Source organism: Capricornis sumatraensis, chromosome 11 (genome assembly GCF_032405125.1).
Source record: "Capricornis sumatraensis isolate serow.1 chromosome 11, serow.2, whole genome shotgun sequence".
Lineage (NCBI taxonomy): Eukaryota > Metazoa > Chordata > Mammalia > Artiodactyla > Bovidae > Capricornis > Capricornis sumatraensis.
Window position 1 is genome coordinate 97,505,561 of NC_091079.1, and position 13,024 is coordinate 97,518,584.

The following is a 13,024-nucleotide window of genomic DNA, read 5'->3' on the forward strand; positions in this document are numbered from 1 at the left end:
TCACATTTTAGGAACTTGGGTATGATAAATATTCTTAGGAATTTGCAAACAAAAGTGATCTAGTTTCTCCAGCCTCAGTAGGTTAGAATTTGAAGGGTAGCATAATTTACATTCCTAGGGCTGCTTTCTTCTCTTTGAAGAGCCAGGAGTGAAAGAGCAAAGAAAGAAGGAAAGCTTACCCTACCAGCTCTCCTGTGGCCAGCGAAATCCAGAGCTTGGTGACCAGGAGGTAAAGCTTAATTCCATAGGACTATGGGGCTAGGGGCTTCTCTGGTGGCTCAGATGGCAAAGAATCCGCCTGCAATGTGGACGACCTGCGTTCCACCCCTGGGTCAGGAAGATCCCTTGGGGGATGGCGTGGCAACTCACTCCAGTGTTCTTGCCTGGAGAATCCCATGGACAGAGGAGCCTGGTGGGCTACAGTCCATGAGGTCACAAAGAGTCCGACATGACTGGACGACTAAGCACACTCATGGGGCTAAAACTGAGTGTGCATTGGAATCACTTGGGCAGCTTGTTAAAGTGTAGGCTCTAGGTCCCACACCTCAGAGACTCTAGCTTATTACATCTGAAGGGAACCGAGTGATTTTGATAAAGTTACTCCAGAAACTGAATATCCTGACTCTCATTTTAAGGAAAATGAACTTGAAAAATATGAGATGTAGGCTAAAAGTTGAAGGGGGGCATTAGCCAAAAATAAAAGCTGGTAGAACTTAGGAGGGGAAAGAGGGGAATGGGTGTTCAAATGAACCAGAAAAGAAGAATGTGGAAGAAAAGGTGCAGAAGCCCAGAACAGTGGCAAAATGCAGCGCGGGAATCACACAGGAGAGTGCATAGCGGGGAGATGATTCAGAAGAAGAAAATCAAAGAAGTTTAGGAAAGAAAGCATTCAGGAGACTTATGGGGATATTGTGACAAACGGCACTTGAGAAGTGTGAAAGAAATCTATAAACCCTATGATTTACACACATGAAAAGAGCCTACATCAGCCATTCATATCTATAGAACAGGCACTAACAGGGAGATTAACCCAGGTTTTGTGGGCCTGGAATGTATTCAGTAACAAAGATAAAACAAAAGTAAAGTAGGAGTGAAAAATTAAATAGGCAAAGGAGCATTAACTTAGAAGGAGAAAAAAAAATCGCAAAATGTGAAGTTTAGAAATCTGAGAACAGTAACATAAAAAGCATCTCTCTGGCCCATATTGATAATGCTCTTCAGAATTTGTTTCAGATCTTCACGTTGAATGACAATTCAATTAATATTGTTATTTAAAATAATGGACAGATGGCACATTATTTCTTCTACTATCATTTATTGAGTTATTATTATTGTTGTTGTTGTTACTATTGATGGTTTGGAAACTTTTCTTCCGGCTTCACAGCTCCTTATTGGTGATGCTGAATTTGTATCTCCTTCACAATTCTTTGTCGGGAGATAGTGAGTCTCTTGCCAGGGGGAAGCTTCAGAGAATTCCAGGACATTAGGGCCTCTTGGGCCTAACAATTAATGCTTTTGAACTGTGGTGTTGTTGAAGACTCTTGAGAGTCCCTTGGACTGCAAGGAGAGCCAACCAGTCCATCCTAAAGGAAATCAGTCCTGAATATTCATTGGAAGGACTGATGCTGAGCTGAAACTCCAATACTTTGGCCACCTGATGAGAACTGACTCATTTGAAAGACCATGATGGTGGGAGGGATTGGGGGCAGGAGGAGAAGGGGATGACAGAGGATGAGACGGCTGGATGGCATCACCGACTCCATGGACATGGGTTTGGGTAAACTGCGGGAGTTGCTGATGGACAGGGAGGCCTGGTGTGCTGCAGTCCATGGGGTCAACAAGAGTTGGACACGACTGAGAGACTGAACTGAACTGGGCCCTAACACTTGGTGCTTCAGCTGCTCTGTCTCTGCCAGATCCACTGTGCTGTTCAATTCTCATGTTTCAGAGAGAGACGGGGAGTAAGATGGGATGGCTGTGAAACCAGGACCATCCCCCCTCTCTACCAGAAGCAGGAACAGAGTGAGGTCTTCATCTAGTTTTGAATTCAAGCTTCTTGATGGTGGGTGGAGTTGATAAGGGATAGGTTGTCACTGACAGTGAGTAACACTGGCCTGAAAGCTAGAAAACACCACCAGGGCTGGCTAGACCACAGGCTGGAGCAGCAACAGCAGCATCACTAGCTTTTTCTAGGACAAGTCTCCTTCCTGGGAAGAGGCGCACACAAGTGATGGTGCCTGAGGCTTAACCTTCATTGTTCTAGGCATCTTGCCTCTGACTTAAATCCAAGATGAGAGATTTGGATGGAAGCCAAAGTCGGCTTGTTATTGCATGCCTGCCCATAGTTATAGCTGCTGCTGCAACTGCTGCTAAGTCGCGTCAGTTGTGTCCGACTCTGTGTGACCCTATAGACGGCAGCCTGCCAGGCTCCCCCATCCCTGGGATTCTCCAGGCAAGGGCACTGGAGTGGGTTGCCATTTCCTTCTCCAATGCATGAAAGTGAAAAGTGACAGTGAGGTTGCTCAGTCGTGTCCGACCCTCAGCGACCCCATGGTCTGCAGCCCACCAGGCTCCTCCATCTACTCAGTCATTTAATGAATTAAGATTTTAGTTTTTCATAGTTGAAGTTAGGTGTTAGCTAAAGAAAATACTGGTCTGAAGTTCTGGTTTGAATCCCTGAGGGAATGATTATTATGACACATCCCCAAATCTCCATAGTCTCCGGAGGTTACCGCTGCCTGGATGGACTCACACCCAGTCAGGGAAGAAATATCAATGAATCAGCAATTGAGTTATTCAGCCATATTAGCTACCGTCCAGAGAACAGTGTTCAAATCCTTCTCCTGGCTGACTTGGACTATTCTGGTCCCTATAGAAATGTAATCTCCATGATTTGTTTCCAAGTATGGATTAGTATCAGTTCAGTTCAGTTGCTCAGTCATTTCTGACTCTTTGTGACCCCATGGACTGCAGCACGCCAGGCCTCCCTGTCCATCACCAACTCCCGGAGTCCACCAAAATCCATGTCCATTGAGTCGGTGATGCCATCCAAACATCTCACCCTCTGTTGTCCCCTTCTTCTGCCCTCAATTTTTCCCAGCATCAGGGTCTGGATTAGTATAGGCTCATGGAATAAAAACCTATGTATCATTATATCATATTAAAACATAAAGATATACTTGTCACCATCAAAGATTACCTAATGTCTTTCAAATTAAAGCCAGATTATTAAATAATTAGAGCTAAATTATCACTGTGAGTGATGTGCCCCATTTCTATCCCACATACCCACACTTTGTAGAGCTGGCTGACTTAATGACATATTGAAATGTCTTACAGCTGTACTGTGTCACATTCTACTTTCTGAGAACTTTTAGAAAGTTGTTCTTCAACTTTGTGTTCTAACTTGTAGGTTATCATAATCACCACTAATGATTTGTTCCATTGATTGAATCACTTAAGGGACTCTGCCAGTAAAATGATGAACATTTTTTTTTTTTTTAGGGTATAATCTATGGAATAATTGAAATCTCTAGAAAAACTAACTGAGTAATAATTCTAATTCTATTTGACTGACAGAAGAAACGCCTCATGATGAATTGGTGCAGGATCTAAAGCAACGCTTATTGTTGATCTGATTTTCCCATCTTTGCTAAAGTCAAAATAAATTTATATTGTTGAAGAATGGAGACTAGAGGAAAAAAGCTTGGATTTTTGAAAGGTAACATGCAATGTGCTCAGTTACTAAGTCATGTCTGACTTTTTGTGACCCCATGGACTATAGCCTGCCAGGCTCCTCTGTCCATGAGATTTCCCAGACAATAATACTGGAGTGGGTTGCCATTTCCTGCTCCAGGGGATCTTCCTGACCCAGGCATCACACCCCAGACCCCTGCATTGCAGGCAGATTCTTTACCACTAAGCCACCAGAGAAGCCCTTTTCAAAAGCTATACTGCCACTAAAAACAAACTACCTTATCCTGAAGTCTTGAGCATTGTACTCTTCATATCTGTGTCCTGTGTGTTGAATCGGCTCTCAAGTAGTGGTCTCACCAAAGAGTATTGGTGTGTGTATGTCGGGAGAGGGGTTGTTGGGGTGGGGTGGGGGTAGAACCCAGTGGAATTGGGAGAGCTCAGTTGACTCATGATCACAATTTCCATCAATGTGTGCTTTCTCAACCATCTAAAGCCACCTTTGGGTAACCACATCTACTCAAAATAAACATGTAACTTAATTAGCATTCATATACATGAAATGAAGATTTGGGATCAAGACAGACCATCTAGCTCCCGGCTTTCAACTATATTCTCATCAGGTTCCCTCTACCAAGCGTGTCCTGTATAGGAATTTTGGAACTGCTACCGCTGCTCTTCAGTTATTTTCAGAAAAGAGAGTTTGTCCTATAATACCATTTGAGTAGGATGATAACAATTGAACTTTTCATTATTAATAAAGAGAGGTTTAAAAAATAGTTACATTGTCCTATATCAAGATTGTTGATATGTGAGACTATGAATTTTCAATATTTATGACACAACAATATCTTATTTATGAACCTTAATAGCACTTATCCTTCACACTTATCTTATTTTGATCTGCATAAAAGCATAATGCATTATATACACACATTTACCATTTCTTAGATGAGAAGCTGAAGGAACATAAGTAGATAGCGGTCAAATGTGGAATCCTAGAACTCCAAGTGGAGGGTGCTATGACCACACTGAGCTCCCAGGAGTCTAGTCTTTAATTTGACCATCCCACTTTCTTCCACTTAGGTAGGTGTTTTATTATTTTTCCTTTTTGTTGCAATTTTTCTTAAAATTTTCACCATTATACCTATGACTTAGCTTGCACTTCATTTTTAAGAGAAATTTCTCAGAATCCAGGAAGATAAAGAGAAATTGAAATATGTGATTATGGTTTCTAAACATGTTAGTAATATTATGCTTAATTGTTCAGTCATGTCCGACTCTTTGTGAACCCATGGGCTGTAGCCTGCCAGGGTCCTCTGTATAATAGTGATATTATATATGATATTAGAAGTATATTTCTCTAAGATATATGTTGCTCTGTCATTATAACAGACATGTCAGAATGTTAAAGTCATGTCTCTGAGTTGCCCTTGTCTTTTTCGATGAAGTTATCTATTCTCCCAGGAGCCAGCTCATTCTGAAAGCTGATTTAATGATCGTGGTAGGAACAGTGTTGAAAGTGACACTATGCCATCCTGTTGGTTGCAAAGAGGTCATCAAAAATATAGATGGCAAGGAACAATCAATACATTTCTATTATACGCAGATGGAAGGGAAGTGTTTTAAGACAGCAGTTCTATCATTCAAGGTGCTTATATATTCTCAAAGCAGCTGTCTTTAAAAGAATCAGTTTTTAATGGGGTTAAGGCCTTATCACTTTAAAATCGTTTGACTGGTCTATAACTTTTGCAAATACCATTACATCATTTCCCATGTGTGAAGGTCTTTCTCAGCATAACTGCCTAAAGTAATATCTGTAAAAAAACAGCAAACAAATAAACAAAAAAAGCCTAATTTTTCTTTGAAAGAGAGTTGTTATACAAAAGGTTCAAATTTTGTTCAACTTGGAAATAACAATTATTAGTTAAAATATTAGTTTTTAAAAATATAAGCATATTAATTAAAGATCATGTGTTAAAAAATCTTTAGGCTCAACAGTAATAAAAATAACTTCTTCCTATAAGAGATTTAATAATTGGATAGGAGAGTGAAATGGGTTGGTGGGAGGTGAGTTTGGGCACTTTCATGCTGGATAATGACGACACTGATGTGAAACCAACTTAAGCTTTTCACTTGAAATTGACACCCTGGCATTAACAGCCTCAGGGGCCTCAGCTGCTCTTGCTGAGACTTACTGTAATTATCTGTCATACCTGAATCTCCCTGGCATTCCACGACCCTTCTGTTTTAATATAGTGATGCTGATATGCTGACAGTGACTGTTCGCTCTGTGTTGAAAGACTTGCACTGTCTGTTACATGCCAGATTGGACTGCCTTAATTTGATCTGTGCATCCTAGAAATTTTACAAATTATTTTTCCTAACATTTTATTGGTACATAATTGACACATAACTCACTAAACATATTTAAAGGGTAAAATTTCATATTTTCACATAAGAAGTCAATGCCACAATCCAGCTAACAATGGATCTATCATCTTCCAAAATTCCTTACGGTCTTTAGAAACCCTGCCTCCCTTCCCCGTTCTGTCATATCCTTCATGAGACACTAATCTGATTTCTGTCACTATACATTTTTTGTCTGTTTAGAATTTTACAGAATCATAAAATATTTGCTCCTTTTCTTTATGTTATTTCACTCATTTTTTTTGAGATTTACTTATGTTGATAAGTATAATAATAGTATATTCCTTTATACTGCTGAATAGTATTCCATATTAATGTATTACATTTTGCTTATGCATTAACCTAAGATATTTTCTTAGGTAATATCTAGGAGTGGAATATCAGGATTATGAGGTTAGTATATGTTTAACTGTTTAAGAAACTGCTTAGACTCAGACTATTTTCCAAAGTGGTTGTACCATATCCACTAATGTTTGTATGAGTTTCTTTTGCTCTGTAGGTTTACCAAGCTTTGGTATGTTTAGTGTTTTTGATCTTAGACATTCAAATTGTATGTAGATGTATCATTTTGTAGTTTTAATTTGCATTTTCCTAATGATTTATGATGATGAATATGTTTATCCTGTGATTATTTGCCATCCATATATAATTATCAATGAAATAATTATTCAAATGATTTTCTAATTTTTAAATTTTGGTTATTTTCTTATTATTGAGTTTTAAGACTTGATATACTCATAATATAGCATTTATCAAATTTGTAATTTGCAAGCATTTTAGTTCAATTTGTAGCTAGATTTTTTTCATTCTCTTAAAAATAGTTTTCAGAAAGCACATGTATTTATTCTGTTATAGTCTAGTTTTTCAATTTGTCTTATAGGTCATGCATTTGACTTTGTTTCTGAAGAATATTTGGTTAAAAATAGTTTCTAATATCTTTCCTTCCATCAGTTGCAGAGTTTTTGCCTTTATATTTGAATATAAGGCAAATTATTACTTATTTTTTATAGATTGTATGAAATACATATCAACACTTTTTTTACATATGGATATTTAACTGTTCTAACATCACTTGTAGAAAAACTGGTCTTTTATGCCAGAAAGTACTTTGAACTTCTGTTAATTGTTTGTCCAAATTGGTGTGATTCTATTCTCTTTTATTGATTTTTCTTTCCTGTATGCCAGGTCCATACTGTCTTGATTACTAAAGTTTTACAACAGCTCCAAACTCGAACAGGGTGTATCTTCCAACATTGTTCTTTTTCAATGTTGTGTTATGTAGTTTAACTTCTTTTTTATCTACATGTGAATTTTTGAATCAGCTTATGAAGTAGTACCAAAATGGCTGTCTGAAATTTGTTTGGGATTGTATGGAGTCCATAAATCTGCAGAAATATTCTGGAAGGATTAATATCTTAACATTCTGATTGATGGATACATCATATATGTTCATTTACTTGAACTTTTAAATTTTTTTCAGCAATATTTTGTAATTTTCAGAGGACAAGTTTAAACAATTTTGTTAGATTTATCACCAAACATTCTGTGTTTTAATGCCATTTTAAATGACATTGTTTAAATGGCATTGACATTTAAATGACATTATTTTCTTTATTTCAATTTCTCCTCAATTGCTGCTAGTATGTAGAAGTGCAATTGTTTTTTGTATATTGGTCTTGTAAACTTCAGTCTTGTTAAATTAGTCTTAGGAATATTTCTGAAGATATGATCATGCATTCTACAAATTAGAAGAGTTTACTTCTTCCCTTTTCAATGTCTCACCCAGTGGTTTGTCTAGGACGGCCAGTACATTGTTGAATAGAAATACTGAAGATGCACATTCTACATATTTTTATAATTTTAGGAGGAAATCATTCAGTCTTTCATAGTCAGGTATGATAATAACCGTAGGATCTTATATTAATACCCTTATTCAAGTGGAGATAATTCCCCTCTTTTCTTATATATCAATATATTTTATAGGGAAGGGAAGTACAATTGCATCGATATTTTTGCATCTGTTGAGGTGATTTTATGTTGTTGCTCAGTCTGTTTATGCAATTAATTTCATCGATCTTTTAATGTCAAATAAACCGACATCCTGCAATAAACTCCGATTGGTCACAATGTACTTTCTTTTTAAAAAAAAAATATAGTTGCATCGGGTTGTTAAATTTTGATAAAAATTTTTGTGTCTATTTCCAGAAGTAAATCAAGGTGTTTTCCCCTTTATAATGTTTTTATCTGGTTTGGACATTAGAGTAATGCCAGTCCCAAAAAGGAGTTGAGTAGTGTTAAGTCTCATCAATATTCTAGAAATGTTTGGCAGAATTCTGCAGTGAAGACATTTGGTGCTGAAATTTTCTCTGTGGAAATATTTTTTTAAGTGCAAACTTAATCCATTTGTTACATATAGAAATATTATTTTGGAAATTTGTTTGTTTTAAGCCCATCCATTTCATCATTTCACCACATTTTAAAATGTTTCCTGCTTATTTTATTAACCTTCTAGCATGCGCACTATCTGTACCTATCACCCGCCTCTCCCAGTCCTTTTTTGATAATCTGTACTGTTTTCTTTTTTTGTGCCTGATCAGCCTGACTAGTGATCATCAATCTTAGACACCACTCCGTTGCTTTTCTTTTTTCTTTTTAAAATCTAATGTGATGTTCTCCACTTTTTGAGAACATATTTTGCATTATTTCAGTTCTTTTAAAATGTTAAAGTGAGTTTTATAGCCCAGAATGTCATCTATCTTTGGGAATGTTTGGTATAACTTTGAGACAAGTGCTTGTCTTGCTGTCTTAAGGTAGAATGTTCTGTAAATATCTATCAGATCATATCTGCCAACGCTGCTTCTGATTTCCTCTTTATCTTTGTAGATTTCCTGTCAAGAAGTTATATCAGTTGAAGATAGAAGGTTATTGAAAACACCAACTATAATTTTGAATTTCTCTATTTTTCCTGGTAGTTCTATCAGTTTTCACTTATTATTATTTAGAAGTGAAATATTTAGGATCACTATATGGTTTTGAACTTTTATCATTGTTATTTACCTCTTTGTTCTTGATTATTTACTTTGCATTATCTGTTCTTAGTATTATGATCTCTGCTTTTATTAAAAAAAAAAAGCTAATGTTTGTTGCATAGTAAGTCCCCTATTTTTGTACATTTAACCTATTTATGCTGTATCTTTATATTTGACATAAGTTTCTTAACCTGAAGTGAAGTGAAAGTCTCTAAGTTCTGTCTGACTTTTTGTGATCCCTTGGACTGTACAGTCCTTGGAATTCTCCGAGCCAGAATACTGGAGCAGGTAGCCTTTCCCTTTTCTAGGGGATCTTTCCAACCCAAGGATCAAATCCAGGTCTCCCGCATTACAGGTGGATTCTTTACCAGCTGAGCCACCAGAGAAACACAAGAATATTGGAGTGGGTGACCTGTTGGTTCTCCAGCGGATCTTTCCCCACCTAGGAATCCAAGCAGGATCTCCTGCATTGCAAGCAGATTCTTTACCAGCTGAGCTATAAGAGAGTACATAGTTTGATCGTTTAGAAAATTCAACTCTGTAAATATTTTTAGTTGGTTATTGAGACCATTTTGTTTTAAATTAATTATTGGTTTATTTGGGATTTCACCATTTTATCTGTTTCTGTCTGTTCTATTTCACTGAGGCACTTTTGTGATGACTGTTTAAAGTCTTTGTTAGATAATCTTATCAACTGAGTCATCTCTGTGTTGGTATCTGCTAATTATCTTCCCTTTTATAAATTGCCGTTTTCTTATTTTTTGTGTATGGTGAGTAATTTCAGTTGCATCCTATATGAGTTTCCTACGAGAGTCTGTGTTTTCTTCAAATATTCTATTTTAGCAGGCAGTCATCTTAAGTTTAACACACAAGTCCTGGTCTGCTCTTCTGAAGTGTACTTGTAATGACAATTTTGATTCCAGAGCCCTTTCAAAGTGCTATGCTGGCCTGCCTCATTTGTTGTGTGGTGATGGGCGGAGACTCTGAGAATCTGGATATGAGTCAATGTCGGATTAATTAGGGATCTGCCCAGGACATCCTGTGTAGGCTTAAAAAAAAAAAAATCGCTTTCTTTTTTAAGTTATTTAAGTTTCAGGTGCATACCATCATAGTTTAGCATCTGTATACACCAGTGTGATCACAAGCCCAGTAACCATTCACCACCACACACTGACTCCCTTTAGACATTTTGCCAAACGCTTAACCTCCCCTTCCTCTCTGGTAACCTCGAATCTGTTCTCTAATGAGTTCATTTTGTTTGTTCATTTTAAAAATCTTTTTAAAAAACATTCCGAGTATGAGTGAAATGATATGGTATTGTCTTTCTTATCTAACTTAGCATAATACCCTCAAGGTCCATCCATGTTGTCGCGAGTGACAAGATTTCATTCTTTCTTACTACTAGTAAAGCATTGATCTCCTTATGCACTAATTCATCCAGGGACATGTGGATTGTTTCCATATTTTGTTTAGTGTACCATGCAATGAACATAAGGGTTTGCATATCTATTTAAATCAGTTTTGTGTTCTTCAGATAAATACGCGTGAGTCGACTAGCTGGGTCGCGTGATAGTTCTAGAATGTTTATTTATTGATTTATTTAAAATTTTTCTCCTTTCTGAGATCGTACTTCCAATGCCTCATTGCGGGGAGGATAGTTGCGACTTGCCATCTATGGGCTGTAGTTGAAAATCCCAACTTCTTGAAACACCCACTCCCTCCGCTGACGCCACAACACAGGGGAAGGAGACTGCTGGGCCATCTGATAGCACTTCCGCTCATCCCCACTGTTGAGGGGGGAAGGGTGCTCATGTGTGCTATTTCACTGGGGAAGAACAGGTATTGCCAAACAGCTTCTGGTCCTGCTTGGCCAGCCCTTATCCCAGGCCTTTGTCTGGAGAGACTGGGTTTTCCTTGGAGCATTTTTGGTTTGTGCCTCCTGATGGTTCAGAATTGCAGGCTTCTCTATCAGCCAACCCGTTAGATATGGGAGATTAAAAAACAATCACACAAATCCTGGGATCTGTTCCTAGTCAGTTCAGCTTTCTCTTGCCACCTTTCATATTCTCTCACTACTATCTGTTGTAGTGGGACCTCACTTAGCTGGGAAAACTGGGAAGAAAGAAATTTATACTATACTGTCACTAAAATACATCTTTTTAAAATTGAGTATGCTTACTAATATATTGTGGAATCGTCTATCTGTGGAAGCCATTCTATGAAATGCTTATACAAGGATGAGATAATTCTCAGTATTTTTCTTTCTCTGTTCTTAAGCCTGTTTTACCCCACCTTTCCCCCCTGGTATAAGCGACTCAAGAAAATGATGACTTTAGTAAAATAAACACAGTGGCATAGGTAAAGTTTCCAATCAAGAAGCCATCATTCAGCTACTGCAGGACTTTAGGAAAATTATTTGGCTTCTCAACCCCAATTTATTTCCAAAAAGGAAATGGATATGGTAATATTTTGTATTCCTCAACACTTAATTTTCATCCTATATGCTGTTTCTCAGTCAGTCAGAATAGCTACATGCCCCTTGTTTTAAAGAAGATTTAATCTAATTTAGTGCAATGAGTCAGGAGGCTCTCATCAAACCTTTTGTTCAAGGCTCTGAGAAAGAAAAGTCAGTCTTTTTCTGGCTGGATGTGGTCAAGGAACATGCGAACCCAGCTGCCTTTTTCATCTGTTTTGCAACCATGAGGTGAGCCAGACCCAGGATAAAAATCTATCATATGAATATAAAATTTAAAAAAATCATGGATCATTGAGAATATTCATGAAATATTGAATCAAACAACCCTGAAGCCTATCCTTTTTCAGGAATCTTCAAATGTGATTTGTTGTTTTTAAAAGTTAGTCAATCTTGTTAGAGCTGAGTGGTATAACTTAAAGAATCCTAACTAATGTAGAGAATAATAATAAACCCCAGCTTATAGAACAATGAGAATTAAATGAGATAATGAATATTTAATGTATACTATAATTTCAGGTACAGAGAAGGAGTTCAGTAACCAAAATAATCAGTGTTAGATCTTTTGAGATGGAGATCAGAGAGAGGTTGATTAATCTCTTATGTAACATAACAATTCAAATTTTTGGAAACAATATATTATTAACTGTAGCTATTCCCCCTTCTTTGCGTTACAGATAAATCAACCAAAAGAAAAGCATATTAACTTGTGTATTTGAATATTGAGCTTGACTCAGTATTCTAGATTACTCCTAGACAGAGGCTTCCCAAATCTATTTCAAACTATTTTTTTTTTGCTGTTGTTGAAGTTCATTGAAAGCATTTTAGCTTAGAATTTCTTGGTTGAGGATTGTTACTTATCCATCAATTTTATTTTTAAAAAAAAAACAAGCATTCTATCATCTAGGAATATTTACTTTCAAATTTGTCACTTTTAATTTGCTATAGAACATTTAATGACGTTTTATCATACAGGAAAATACAGGAAATGTGTGTTCTGTGTGTATGTATCACCACTTTCAGATAATATGGTCTAAAAAGAAACGTATTGAGACTTAGCTGTGCCAAATTATTTTAAAATGTAGGCTATCAAATTCATACTTACATTCTTTTCCTTAGATAGATTATACTCCCAAATATTTATACCTTACCAAGTTTAAGCCAATATATTGACTCACCGATATTATAGAAAGTTCACAAAAGATCTACATGCTACATGCCTTCCTTATATATCTTTACTGTGATGAGACATTAAAACAATAAGTAGGTTCAGAGTTGCTGACTGTGCAGTCAGCCAAGATTGCCAAAGCTATCACAATCATTAGTACCAGAATTTTTTAAACATTTTAACCCAGAGTTTAAATTTCTCTGAATGCAGCTTATCAATTTTTATGTTAAC